This window comes from Phodopus roborovskii, unplaced genomic scaffold (assembly GCF_943737965.1).
Source record: "Phodopus roborovskii unplaced genomic scaffold, PHOROB, whole genome shotgun sequence".
Taxonomy (NCBI): domain Eukaryota; kingdom Metazoa; phylum Chordata; class Mammalia; order Rodentia; family Cricetidae; genus Phodopus; species Phodopus roborovskii.
In genome coordinates, this window is record NW_026126638.1 from 5980102 (window position 1) to 5993555 (window position 13454).

Genomic DNA, 13454 nt, shown 5'->3' on the forward strand with positions numbered 1-13454 from the left:
CAGAAGGAGTTGGAAAAGGGAAAAAGGGTTGGGGATATGTAGTTGAAATGCTTGTGTATGAGATTCTTAATCTTATTTTTAAAAGAACAGTAATAGGTTTTTAGAACCTTTCCTGAAAGGTTCTAAAGAATAAAATAACCTTTACATTTACAAAGAAAAAAGTAGAGAAAAATCAGTAAATAGGAGAAAAAAGAAAGGTGAAGAAGCATAAAAATATGACTACATACTTGGTGAGGTTAAACAGAATTCACTTTTTGTAAGAAGTATCTTTCTCTGGGAAAATAGTATGTGGGCCTTGGAAAGGGTGACTAGATTTTTCTGAAATGGGAAAGGATACATGCAAACAAAACAACAAATATGAAATACATCATAAATAATCCAGACAAATCACAGAAGGTTTTCAGAAGGTAAAATTTAAGAATGGTACCTAAATGGTAATTAAAGAGTGTTACAGTTTAATATACTGCTACAAAAGAAATCTATCCCCAATTAAAGCAATTAGGTTTTCTTTTGTATTTAATTCATTATTTTACATGTCGATCCCAGTTCCCTCTCCCTCCCTCCCTCCCTCACTCACTCACTCCCTTTTACCCTCTCTGCCCTCTCACATGCACCCTGACCACCCTCCCCTCCCCTCCCCCCACCCTAATTCCATATGTAGGGGAATGCCATCCAGTTGGGGTCATGTAGATCTGACAGGTCATGTGAAGTAGGGACCAGGGCCTCTCTCCTGTCTCTAGGTTAAGGCAGTTATCCCTCCATGGGGGATGTGTTCACAAGGTCCTTTTTGGTGCACAATTAGGTTTTCTTATGGCTTTGATCTGTTCGTGATAACACTTTTGAGTACTACAAAAGATTTTGAAGAGTCTTCCAGGTTCGGTCGATACCCCAAGAACTCAATGTCCATTCCAGTTGCTGCAAAACGCAAGAGGCTTTAATGAACAGGAAACATTTGCGCAAACGGGCTCCTCCAGCACGCAGGCTAGGGAGAAGCCCCCCCTCCCCTGGGCCCAGGTGTTTTTAAAGGCAAACCCACAAGCTTAGGGAGGGGGTGGGACCCTCTGTCCGTTGAGTACATGACCCTTGGAGGTCGGATGGTCTCTCTATTAGGGTCAGCAGACCTTAGGGCTTCAGGTGTGCTAATTAATCTTGTCTGGGCAAACCAGAGTTACAGCTATCTCTTGACCCTATTTACCACCTGTTGACTCACAGGAAAGGAGGGGCAGTGTGAATTCTTCTTATCTCAGGGCCTTGTGAGAGGAAGCTAGCAAATTCCAAGGAACAGATATTGGTTTCTAGGTTAGTCCATCACTAACATTACTTTTTAGGTCTTTCATAATGAAAATAATTACCTGTACTTCTTACTATAAGTTTCAGAACTTAGTAAACATTGTATTTTGTCCAGAGATTTTTCTGGATGTTACACAAGTTCAATCCAGTATTTCCTCTCCAGGAATGGTGAAACTCTCCTCAATATCCAGAACATGAGAGTCAATGCCAGAAAGATTAGAGAGTCTAGCTCCCTTGGGGGCTTTTCAATAGGTTCCTGGGAAGAAATAGCCTGCAAAGGAGACTAATTCCATGCTGATTTAACAAGAAACACAATGGTCACCTTACCTCCACAAATATGATACCCATAGCCTACATCTTCATTAAATGACTTAAAACTCCAGAACATACAGCATGGCATGTTGCTCCCCCACCCAGCCTATTCCCATTTATCTCTGTAACATATTTCTGCCTTCTACTTTACTACATAAATTTCCACTAAAACTGTTGATGACTCTCTACTGAATTGCTTTCTTGAAGACACAAGAGGAGAAACCTTTACTTATTAAAAAAGATCATCACACAAGGCGAAAGAAGACCATCATCAAAATACTTTGAATAACAGAGGTTTTTGGTTTTTTTTTTTTTTTTTTTTTTTTAAGATTTTAAGAAAAAGCCACACAGGGAAAATTACGAGTCAGAGTAGGTGTGTGACCATAGGATTGTGGGGACAGTGGAACTCTGCCATAACAGTCCCACGTAAAAGTCCATTTCTACTTGGAACTCCTTGGTCAGGCAATTTATAAATCTACCATGAGGCTAAACCAAACACAGTCTCAGACATAAAGGATCTTCAAATATTTTTTTTCTCTCGGGCATTTATTGTACAAGAATTAGATGATATGTTGCTTCAAAATGTTTGAAAGTAAATAAAATAACATTAATTCAGAATAGCTAAAAGCAAGAAGAGGAAATTTCCAAACAAGTATCACATTGAAATGTATGAAAGATACATTAATGACATTAATGGCCTGGAAGTTTAAGGAGAATGCTGATAAGAGAACATGAATATTAACTGCCTGGCAAGCAATTTGCAAGAATTAAAAGCATCCAGAATGTGGATTTAGGTGCAAGGTGGTGTTGGCCCCAGTAACTGTAAAGTATGATATTAAACAAAGGGCAAGAAACGATCTCATTCTGAAGGTAAGCTCACTCCTTCACACTAGCTGGACAAGTAAGAGTGCCTGTGTTCAGATCCCTGTCCCCAGTGGACATTTTTGCAAAATGCTGGTGTGCTGGTCTCCCCCCCTCCCCCATTACCCAGGCACTAGAAGGAGTGAAAGGAAGAGGGGAATAGCAGGACCTTGAGAGCTCATGGTCAGCAACTCTAGCTAAAATGGAAAGCTCCAGGCTCAGAGACAAACCTGGTCTCGAGAACCCACCCAGCCCTGATCTCTAGATGCTACGAGTCCATATACCATGGGGGGAGCACATCTGTGCTACACTATGCACACACACAGAGACTCACGCCTGGCATTTGTACTATTGGTTCTAGGGAGGAAAAAGGTAGGAATGCACACAAGGGGAGACTTTCGTTTGGTGTTAGATTAAGGATGCAATGAGCTTTCCATTACCAGGAGTCCTAAATGTTCTTATGTGGTTGGTGTCTGTGGCCCTTAAATTCTCATCTGAGTATCACCCACTCGGAGAAGGAGAGACAACATCGAGAAATTGAATGCTAACTTATTTTATTGGGACATTGACCATGCAGTTATGGCCATAATGACATAAGTTTATGAAATGAAGGAACAAGGCAAGCTATTAGATATGGCATATGGGAATTTTCCAGTGCTTGCAAGAACCACTGAGAAGAAAAGTAAGACTTCCAACTTCAATTCCTCCTCCGTTCCTTGCAGCTTTTGATTTCCTAGTATCCGCATCAAATGAAAGCTCCAAATCACGCCTTATAAACTGAAGAAAATGTCTCCATAAATATCATTCTTATAACCTGTTCACACTAGGGAAATCTGAAATCTATCTGCCAACTGACAAGATTTGAGCTAAAGAAATTGTGCCAAGGCTGCACAATGGAGTAGTATATACTTGCTTTAAAAAGACAAGCCAAAACAACTAAAAACAACAAATATTCTGAGGCTACATGTATATCTCTGAGAAATAATGTGTATTTATTTATCTAGATATATGTATTTTTGTACTGAGTGACATTTAGACTTACATGTAAACTATAAAATCAAGGGTAAAAAATGGATTGTGCACATGTAGAAAAATACAGTGTCTTCTAGAGACTGCAATAAAATTAATTAAGTATGGACTTTGGGGTCAGGTGGAGATATACTTATAACAATTATCATCCTGATTTCTCATGAAATAAACTCTCTTTTAGCTAGAGTATCTTATGATTAAAACCAGTATCAGGAGGTATAGATTACATGTAGCAGCAATATGTTAAGGGATCACTCAGCATCCTGAATGAGCCAAGAATGGGAAATGACTGATAAGCCAGAGAATTAAGCTGTGACGTCAATGACTTCAAACACAGGAGAGTACAAAGAAGGTCACTGCTGTCCTTCATAAACAACCCAACTCATCTGTTATAGTCATTGTAAAAAAAAAATAGAAGATTGTATATATCAATATCATAATCAGCCTTAGAAAGTTTGTCAAAGCTGAGGTCTTTGTGCACTATTTCCGAGTATGTGAATAAGAACGTTGGAAATTCCCTAACAAGTATTCCTCAACCACTGATATCACTGAATTTTTGGGCTCTGCCTATGAAGGTCAAAGGGGGCAGAAATTATTAGAGGAAGGCATCAGTGATACAGCACATGAAGACTAACAATGAGAATACAATTTCCCCCATGTAGTAATGAGTGCACAGGAGATCCTAGGACTTGGCAAATCCACTGCAGTTATAACTTTATAGTTCTTCCTACACTTACGGGCTTCTAGGGGAGACAGAGAAGTTTCTTAGTCCTGGCAACTCCTTATATTTAAGCCAGGGCACTGTCTGGTTTCTCCAGCTACCAAATGGAAAGTGAGAATGGCCTGAGTGGTCTTCAAGGGATGGTTTAGAAAGGCTTCAAGCAGGAAAGGTGGAGAGGAACAGCGGAGGAGGAAAATAGGGTGAACTTGTCATGTGGCGTGAAAGCAAGCCTTGACTTGACTTGATATGTCCGGAAACAGAGCAGTGGCTTCTGTCAAATGTCACTAGCTCAGCTTCCTTGCTTGACTTCTTCAGTGTCACTCATGAAGAGGGTAATGTATCATGAAAGAAAAATATCACCTCTGAACTCAAAGGACACAGTGCAATCAGATTACGGAAAAGCTGACACGCAAAGCTATCAGGGAGGAAGATGGGGGTGAAGAGATGGGCAGGTGTCAGCTTGATGTCAGTCATCATTAACATTTTTGTTTTGTTTTAATTTTATAATATTTAATAGACTTATGCATGGAATGTTTGTTTTTATTGTTTAAGAAGCCCATACATGTATATAACTGGCTTTAATATAACCCACCTCCTTTTACCTCCCCGCTCCTTTCTGCACTATCCATTCAACTGGCATTTTTTTGTCAATTTTATGGGATCATTTTTTAAACTTACTGAGTCCACCTGCATGTACACCAGTGTAGGGCTAGATTATTTAGCTTAATATGATGATGATACACAGTTATATTCACTTTACCGAAAATGATATAATTTTATTCTTTATTCATATGCTTTTTACTTAGTATTTTTTAATCATACAAAATAATGACTTTTCTTGTGATATATTCATACATATATATCACTGTATTTTTCTCATATGCATCTCTGACTCTATCTTCCTTCATTCTTTCTAAATACCGGTCTTCCCCTAAACACAGTTACTTGACTGCTCACCCTGGTAAACATCACTTCAACTTTCCAGCCACATGGAGGAGTGATAACTTGAACTATGGAGCAGAGTCTACATGCTAATGCATTTGAGGGGCTTTACTACTCTCCAGAAACAGAGGGACAGGTGTTGTCTCCACAGCTGACGTTTGAAATTTGCAACTTATTCCAGGCACAACTGGAAAATGGTGGGGGAATTTAAACATGAATCAGACCTGCTCTAATCTCTACTTTGACAGGGCCACTCTGGCTCCGGTGAGGGGAACCGACAAGAGATACAGCTGAGGGGTTATCAGGCCTCCTGGGTCTGAGGGAATTTATTCTGTAAAAGGACATAAAATGGAGATGATGTTATTGCACCTAGGATTTATTTTGAAGGTGGTATCAAATGGAATTGCAAAGGGAACACTCCTGTGGTGATAGGAATTAAAAGTTACTTATATAACTACCTTTACAAACTGCGATTAACAGAGAAAAGATTTTTTTCTTTTTAATGATATAGTCTGAACTGTGCCCAGAATGTGACTATATTTGGTCACAGTACTTGGGGAAAAGGTGATAAATTCAAGACTTTCAGGGTAGGCATAACCTAGTCTGACTAGTAAGACTCAGGCGTTCTAACCAGACAGAATATTGATGCACAGGCATAGAGAGAACACAGAAACACCACTCTGGACTGTAGGCATGGAAGTTCCTGAGGAAACAGAGCTTCCTTCCAAAGTAACACTGACACTTGAGCCTCTAGCCCATGTAAGACGACACTCTGCTTTTCCTCCGCTCAGTCTGTGGGATCCCAATGTTTCCTTTGTGTCGTTTTGCTTATTGTTTTGTTTATGACAGTATAGGAAACTAATACAGAAAAGGGTAGGGGTGCGAAGGGAGGAAATTGATAATTAATGGAACAGGTTTAAAAGACTAATGACAGTTAGATGACTTAATAGTCCTCAGTGCTAAAGCGCCAGCTACGTGATGCTCATTGCTCCAACCCCACTCTTCCTAAATCAGCTTTTCTCTAGACTCTAGTTTTATTACCTCCAATGAGTTCATAACTCATGCTCTATTTCATGATACATTAATTCAGTCTCGACAGTGGGAAAAAGCTGGGAAGTACTTGGGCTGAGTGACATACGGCAGACTCATGCAGTGTCACTTGGGAACCAGGAAAAGATGCACTGTGATGATTTCCCACAGTGCTACCATGTCTAAGACCACCCACATAACATTAGCAAGTCTTTCTGGCTGTCTCCTCTGCCCTTCTCTCTAGCTCATTTCTCACCTGAAGGTCTAACATGTGCCCCTGGTCAGGACCGCTCATCTTGGACCAAGTCCTTTTAATCCATCTCCTGAAAAACTCAAAAACATGGGTGGGGGGGCCAAAGAGAAAGTAGTTTCCCCCATAATCAGGACAGAGTTATCATCTTCTGACCATCCCTCCTTAAAATGAACTACGCTCATTCTGTGGAAATCGCCATCATCTCTCTCACTGGTAATCACAATTGTTAAAGAGGCCTTTCTATAAGTCTCTACACCCCTTAAGGAAGATCCACAGCTGGATTCTCACAGGTAGGGCCCAGGACCCACCACCCACACAGACAGCATAGTGGTTTTATGAGAATCACCGATGTGGCCTCACCCACCTGTGACCAAACTATACACGTGACCCACAGCCCCACACAAATCTGAGTCTCTGTAACATTCCCAGGATATGAAACAGGAGGCATCTTCCAGGGTAAACAGAAGCACTGTAACAGACTCCACAGCCATTAAAAGAAAAATGATCAGCCCAGTGTAACGTGTACTGTTTTTCCGCCTGCCGCCGCTGGTCTTGTCCCGCCGCCACGCCGCCAGCCCCAAATAACACACAGAGACTCTGTATTTGATACAATGCTGTTGGCCCTGTTACTTGTTTCTTATCAGCTAGCTCTGCCTTAATTATTAACCCATTTCTGCTGATCTATGAATTTCTCTTACCGGGGAGCCTGCGGCATACTGCTTTCTTCAGACCCTCCATCTTGACTCCTCCTTCCTACTTCCTATTTCCTCCTTGTCTCCTAGTCCCTCCTATCTTCCTTTCCTATTGGCCAACAGTGCTTTATTATTAACCAGTATGAGAAACATATATACATAATGGCATCTCCCATCAGCCCAGGTACCCCAGGTGTGCGAAGAAATATTAGAAAATCTAAATATCTACTGTACTCAGGTGTAGCATGACAGCTGCAGTCCTGAATTCAGATCAGCTGTGGCTCGGCATAAGACCTGCACACCTGCACCCGCAAAGACAGTCAAAATGCCAGCACTGATGGGAGAGAAGCTCGTAAGGTGTCCCTCTAGCTGAGAAGCTATTGCCAGCTGGTGGTTGCTAGCGGAGAGTGGTCATTTTTCTTTGGGACTTTGGCCATTGATAGGTTGGTTGCCCATGCTCAGTAAATGGCCCATTACCCATGTGCACACAATCAGCTCCCATTAGAGTCTGTGGGTCATTAATTTTTTAAAAAAGAAATGGAAGGAATGGATGAATAAAGAAAGAGAGAGAAAAAGGAAGAAAGAAAGAAAGAGACAGAGAGGGAGGAAGGAAGGAAGGAAGGAAGGAAGGAAGGAAGGAAGGAAGGAAGGGAGGAAGGAAACATAAGGCTAAGAGGGAAATGATGTTTTGGGTGAGGATTCTAGAGGGAGAGAGTAGAGATACAATCAAAATACAATGCACAAATGTATTAAATTCTCAAAAAATGAAAATATTAAAAAGTAGACTTTAAAAAGTTCTAGACATTTAAACAAATAACTAGCTATAAAGCTATACTTCAAGACGAAGCATAAAATACAAGAAAACTCTACTATATAATTATTATAAAATCTACTACATAATTGTGCATCTATTGTTTTTATCTTTGATTTTGTGAGACAGATTCTCACTCCAGAGCACAGACTGGGCAACAACTCATCATGGAATTCAGGCTTGCCTTGAACTCACAGCTATCCTGATGCCTCACGCTCCCAGAATAGCACTGTCCTTCAAAATAATATTGTACAAGCCAAAAGTCAGAATTTTCAATCACATGCTTAGCATTTAATATTCCTAATTACTTATAAGTCACTTTTATACAAACTTCTGTGTATCTTTATGCAAAACTCTATTGAAATTATGTATTTTTTAAAAAGCCAGCCTAGGATGTGTTTCTGCCCTTCAGTGAATCAACATGGGTGGAAAATAAGATGTCTGTCTTGTCTGGTACAAAATTTCTCACAAAAAATAAAAGAAGAAAAAAAAAAAAAAAAAAAAAACCTCAGAAACAGTTGACCTGAGCTCGTGGGAGCTCATACTCTGGACCAACAGCTGGGGAGGCTACATGGGACTGACCCAGGCCTTCTGCATGTGTGTGCAGCTTGATCTTTTTGTAAGGCTCCTAGCAGTGAGATAAGGACCTGTCCCTGGCACTTAGCTGGCTTTGGGGAACCTGTTCCCCATGCAGGATTAACTTGCCCAGCCTTGACACAAGGTGAGGAATTGGGTCCTACCTCAACTTGCCATGCTTTGTTTCAGCCTCTGGGAGGCCTGTCCCTTTCAGAGGATGAATAGAAAGGGAGGTGGTGGGAGGGGGGAACCAGGAAGAGAGGAAGGAGAGGAGACTACAGTCAGGATGTAAAATAAATGAAAAAAAAATGTTATTTAAATAAAATTAAATTTAAAAAAAATAGTAAGGAACAAAAAAAAAAAAAAAAAAAAAAGCCTCCCCAAAAATAAGTACTTCAGCCCAGAACCCAAAACTGCTATGTTAAATAACTTGACAATGGTGAGTTGGAGTTGCAAATCAGTAATCAGTTGACATTAATTATATTTTAATTTGTGGGGCGATCAGAGGAGAACTTGTAGGAGTCAGTTCTCTCCTCCACCATGTGGGCTTCAGGGTTTGAACTTGGGATGTCAGGCTCAAGGTATGTGCCTTTAACCACTAAATCTGTCTCAACAGTCCACTAGCCATTTTCCATATCCCAGATTGTCCAAGTAGGAATACAATTCCTAGATCCTGAGATGTGTCAGGACAATGTATGCCAGAGAGAAAAAAATATTGTGTTAAATAATACAGCCAAGCAATCTTTTCCCTCTAAAATAAAACCTCTCCCAAAACACGATTCCAATGAACATTTATTTATTAAGTCTACACAAGGTAAAGGCAGAGTTCACAAATGCCTGGTGTATCAATCCTCGCTCAGGACTGCTTCTTGCTCACTCTTCCTTCTTTGTTGGGAGCATCTCAGACTTCCGTTGTTTTACACAATATCCAGAAGGCTACTGGTAGGCTGGTTTCAAAGTTGGAGTCTTCTCAGAAAGTGGAGGAGACTGCAATGATTGTCACAGCAAATGGAGCCTTTACTGTGATGTCTAAATTAAAATTAAAATAAATAAAACAGGAGTTACCAAGAGAACCTCAAAGATCAGGGCCATCTTTAGTCATTTAACATTTTGAACTTGGGTGTGGAATTCTATTTCTCGCAGTATAATCCCTTATCCTCTCTTGTCTTCCTGTGCCCTACATAAAGAGTTCAAGCACTCTGCTGATAGCCATTCTATTGTTACAAGCAATCATAATAGAGAATTAAAATACAAAAAGAACCAAGAGGGTCTGGAGAGATGGCTCAGCAGTTAGCAACAGAGGCTGCTCTTCCAAAGGACCCAGGTTCAATTGCAAGCACCCACGTGGCAGCTCATTTTAGTCTGTAACTCCAGTTCCAGGGGCTCTGACACCTTCTTCAGGCCTTTGTGGGTACCAGGCAAACACATGGTGAGCAGACATACATGCATCATAACACCCATACACATAAAATAATAATGTTTAAAAGCATTTTAAAATTGCTGACTCAGAGCCCTTGATTTTTTCCAGGAAGCAGACATGTGTTAGATGGTGGCTTGACTAAGAGTCCATAAGTTGGACTGAGTTCCACACCCTAGAAAGATAAAAAGAAATTTATGAATACTCAAAGAAGGGAGAATTTGTGTCCTGTTGTGAGTGTACAAGAAGCTCCAGATCCTTGAATAGAAAAGGCCTGCATGAAGGAATAATTTCCTGTTATATTTTATTTTATTTTTATTTACTTTGAGATGGGGTTTTCCTCTGTAGATCAGGCTGGCCTGAAACTAAGAGATTCAGCTGCCTCAGACTCCCAAAGATTTGTACCACCATTTCTGTACATGACTAAAATTTATCTCAGCTTGGGGAGGTGGTAAATGTGGAGCCCATTCTGAAGGTACTAAAATTAGGATCAAATAGAACAAATCTCTAGAGAGGTATCAGGGATAAAAGAGAAGAGACTTACAAAATCAAGATTTCCAGTGGAGGTGGGGATCAGGCCTGCAATGAGATAAAGAAATGGTTTTCATTCACTTCAAGCATCATTCACTCAAGCTACCAAAATTTGTCTTAGAGGAAGAAAACATGAAGTTTTATGAATTCTTCACTAAGTGCTAGACAGAAAATGCTAAACATGCAGAGGGCATGATGGCTCACACCTTTAGTTCTAGCACCCAGGAGGCAGAGGCTGGCAGATCTCTGTGAATTCAGGAACAGCCTGGTGTTCTTATCAGGGCTAGAGTTACATAGAGAGACCCTGTCAATAGATGGATGGATAGGTAAATAGATAGACAGACAGACATGAAAATGCCTAAGAAATCCATTGATTAACTTGTGAAGCCGTAAATTCTCTTTGCTTCAGTCCAAATACAAAGGACATTTACACTTATCAAAATTTTGAGCCAGGATACTGTCTTTCTGTAAATAGGTATTGTATCCACTGGAAGAAAAAGGATGTGATTAATCCCATCTTCCTAACCATATTTCCAAGCATGTGGATACGGAAAGAGCTAGCCCTGAGGAGCAGCCCAGAACTTGTTCCTGAGATCAGGTGGCTGCCAACAAACTTTGTTGTCACCAACAGGTGTCTTCTGTTGAAAATATTCCAGGAAAGTGGGATACGCATTCCTTGAGTTTCAAAGAACTTTTGGTGAAATTTACTCCACCTTAGAGGTCAATTTGAGTAACTGGGGACCTCTCTCAGCAGTGAGGAGAAGAAAAGGACATGGAGAGGAATGGCAACAATTTTAAAGACAAACTGCTCCTACCTGGGGTCTCAATGGCATCTTCCAGGAAGCTGATGGAGACTATATCATCCTCAGGAGAGGACACTAGAAAGACAGAACAGAAGACAGGTCTGGTCACCTGCTCTGGAAGAAAGCAGGCTGTCCTGGAGGAAGACACAAGATGGGACCAGAAACATCTGTTCAGCCCTCCAGAAACCACACCCTCACTGGTATTACCAGAGATCTGTGTGCTCTCCTCATCCACTTCTGTGATTGGCATGAAGTCGGGGGTGGGGCTAAAGTCGGTGTTTGAATCTCTGTCTGTGTCGTCTGGTAGAATAGTTTCTGCCACTCTCTCAATTGGTGGGAGTAGATTATTGGTTGACTTTAGTATGTCAATGATTGAACTCAGTAGTTCTTCCCTTTCAACAGTTGAACTTAGTAATTCTTCACTGGATGGGCCTAGTGGGTCATAGGTGATTGGTTCTGAAAGGTAATTGGTTGAGTCTCCTTGGTTAGAACTGGTTAGATCTAGTTGATTCTGGTAAGTAGTGGATTCTAAAGAAGGCCAACAGGAAAGAACAGCTCAAGCCTTTTCCAGTAAGCATCTCCACCCCTTCCTGTTCTCAGCCCTCTGTTCAAGGGGAAGTGTAACGTGGCTGCTGTTGTGTGTCTCACCACAGCCCTGTTCAGTGGCTCAAGTTCCTGGGCTGACTGCTTCTCAGAGCAATGTGATCAGAGCCCACCCTTGCCTTCCTTAAGGGCTCAGTTGAAGAAAGAGCGTCTGTATTGTATCACTATCCATGTGCTGGTGCAAAAGAAGAACTTAAGATTCACTTCTATAATCCCTCCAGATTTCTGAAATCTACTAATGGTTCAAATTTAAAGAAACAACTGGCCCTGTGTGTAAGCAAGAATGGAAAGAATGCTAACATGTTCCATTATAACTACTTGTCATTTAATGCCCTGTGTCCAGGACCCATTTTCAGCATGTCCCAAAACACCTAGCCCTGATGTCATAGGGCTTGTGCCTTATAGAACCCACACAACCTGTGTGCAGGGGACTCATCTCACTGTGGCAGGAACAGTAAGCAGCATCACTGTCTCTCTCTGCCTCTCACTTGGCTTCATCTCACATGTGTGTACAGTGAGGAAGCCCGAAGCCCACCCAGCAGCCCAGACAGTGAGAGTCACCTGGCAAGGACAGGTGAAGGGACACTTCCACTCAGCTGGGTGAGCAGCTCTCCTAAGAAACTGCCTGAGTTCAGAAAAAAACTGAAACACAAAGCTTTGAAATTGGGAGTTCCATTTTCTCTGAGGCTCATGAGGACATTATTTATTTCCTTGCTCAACATGGTACATGTTTCCATCCTAGCACCACAAAGATTAAGTGACAGAGCTGGCTGCTGTCAAACATGACTGAAGCTCACTGTGGTGAGGTCCCCACAACTCTTCACCCTAATTCAACAGAATCATATCTCCTCCTTGACATCCAGTGAGGATCGGACTATCAAAAATGTCTCAGCCATTCTGCCCCGGCCCCATCTGACCAAGCTTGTTAACTCTGTGTGGTTAATTCAAACTCACAACCAAAATCATGGCTCGGTCAATCGCTCAGCTGCCATTCTAACCTAAAATGACCTTGACAGAATTATCCAATTTCTATTTAAAACGTTCACCACAGATCAATCCCTCCCACACCATCTCCACACAACCTCACACTCACACACCAACTCCCTTCTCCAAAGGATCCCAAGGTACACATACCTATGTCCACAATGGGGAAAGCCACACCCAGAGCACACAAGATAGAGATCACCAGAACCTTGGAGAGCATCATGTTTTTGTAGGGTTAAGGCAACCAGCGAACAGAGAGGAAGGAATTAGTGCAGGAAGAACTCTGCTGGGCTTTTATACATTCCTCTGCCCTACCCCTGAGGGTGGCTTCCCTCAGTTGACTGGAGGGGGGGGGAAGAGGGGCAGGGAGGGGGGTAGGGAGGACCTTCATTAGCCATTGAAGAATGCACCAGGAAGGAATTAAGGAAAACTAACAAGGGCAGACAGACAATAGAAGCCAGGCTATGCTCAGAGAAAAAGTCTGATGAGGACCTTTGTGAAGTCAGACACACCACCCATTGACATTAGCTCCGTTATCCTCTGAGGTCAGCGGAGAGATTCCTATTCCATCAGATGTGCCCTCCACCCCCCACATCATGA

At 41.6% G+C, this 13454-nt stretch overlaps 1 long non-coding RNA gene across 1 annotated transcript; it reads right to left on the reverse strand.

The window, feature by feature from the left end:
• Positions 1 to 10010: 10010 nt before the first annotated feature.
• LOC127212988 (uncharacterized) lies at positions 10011 to 11315 on the reverse strand. The gene is made up of 3 exons (XR_007833604.1): positions 11280 to 11315; positions 10478 to 10512; positions 10011 to 10108 (listed from the first exon to the last, which is right to left on the reverse strand). It is a non-coding gene; the product is annotated as an uncharacterized LOC127212988 (long non-coding RNA).
• Between the last annotated feature and the right edge of the window lie 2139 nt (positions 11316 to 13454).